The following is a 1,465-nucleotide window of genomic DNA, read 5'->3' as shown; positions in this document are numbered from 1 at the left end:
TTACAAATGAACTTTATTCAATTGCTTAAATGTCAATCTTTTAAATAGTGTGCTGGTTATTGTCTGCTTGTTTTTGGGATGGGTAGAAGCTTATCCCTAAAGAAAACATGATAACATCACAGTAGCTAAAAAACTTCTAAATTATTACATCCCATCATGGGGAATACACCTTGTGATCTCCGGTGATAAAGGTCTCCACTTTACTGGGCAAATTGTTCAAAAAAAACCTGAAAAAGTACTACTCTCCCAGACAAGCACTGCACTGTGCACGACACCTGGAGCGCGCAGAAGCAGTAAAAAAATAAAACAGGATTTTAAAGAACAAACTTGCTAAAATATGTAAGAACTCTGAATTAACATGGGTAGAAGCACTCCCGATTGCCCTAATAAGCATGAAAGCCACTCCTAATCAAAAAACTGGACTCAGCCCACATGAAATTGCATGTGGCCAACCTATAAGACTGTTAAGCAGCCCAGAAATTAACCTGGCTGATGCCACACTTGTTAAAAGAAGCATAGTCAAGTATTGCCAGAAACTTATAAGGTGTGTACAGTCTTATCATTCACAGGTTAAGGCCCCGACTGAGCTGTGCCTTAAACTACAACCAGAAAACTGGGTTTGCGTGAAAGTTCACCAGCGAAAGACTGCCCTGAAACCCAGGTGAAAGAATCCCTACCAAGTCCTTCTAACCACCCATACTGCTGTAAAGTGCAAAGGATTGCCCACCTGGATTCACGCATCCCACTGCAAACCCGTTCCAGTCCCTACAGAGGTTGTCCCCAACAAGGAGCACCGCAGACCTGGTACCGAAGACCCAGGTCCAGAAGCAAATGGAAATCACCACAGACCTGGTACCAGAAACCCAGGTCCAGAAGTAGACAAGGATCAGCACAGGCTTGGTACCGGCAATCCAGGCCCAGAAGCAAACGAGCCTGAGAGACCAAGGCTAAGGTACCAGCTGCGGCCCAGAAGAACCTGCCAGCAATAGGTGAAGCAAACTACAAAGTCCTGAAGAACAGCCAGCATAAGGCTGGACAAACAATTCATGTTAAGTTTATGCTTAATCTTGTTTTTAATATTTAGTAGTTATAACCTATATGGTTCAAATGTGTTTATGCTTTTAATAAACCAAGTTTCCCAAGAATTTAATTCTACAGGTTGCTGAATATGTGCTCACAGTCCGGTATATTCAGAAGGAGGCATCCCAATAATTCCAGTCCCACTAAACAACACTCAAATAAACGGCACACTGTTTAGTAAACTAAGCCAAATAATACTTGGCAGGATAAAGGGTTTACTAACCCAGGGTATATCCGCCTAGCCTTGACCCCAATTGAAAAGTACTGCTGAACATGTAACGGTTCAGGAGCCAGGGTAAAAAAAAGCCAAAACCAAATGGCCCTAAACTATGTCCTAGCTAGTAAGAGCGGGGTTTGTGCCTTAGTAAGAAAAAAATGCTGTGGG

The 1,465-nt window shown here is 42.7% G+C and overlaps 1 long non-coding RNA gene across 1 annotated transcript; it reads left to right on the top strand.

Moving 5' to 3' along the window:
• The first annotated feature begins 553 nt into the window (after positions 1-553).
• Positions 554-1,145, top strand: LOC142823402 (uncharacterized). The gene is made up of 2 exons (XR_012898620.1): positions 554-661; positions 763-1,145. It is a non-coding gene; the product is annotated as an uncharacterized LOC142823402 (long non-coding RNA).
• The last annotated feature ends 320 nt before the right edge of the window (positions 1,146-1,465 follow it).

This window comes from Pelodiscus sinensis, chromosome 33 (assembly GCF_049634645.1).
Source record: "Pelodiscus sinensis isolate JC-2024 chromosome 33, ASM4963464v1, whole genome shotgun sequence".
NCBI classification, from domain to species: domain Eukaryota; kingdom Metazoa; phylum Chordata; order Testudines; family Trionychidae; genus Pelodiscus; species Pelodiscus sinensis.
The sequence above is the reverse complement of the archived record's forward strand: the minus strand, read 5'-3'. Positions and strand labels throughout refer to the sequence as shown.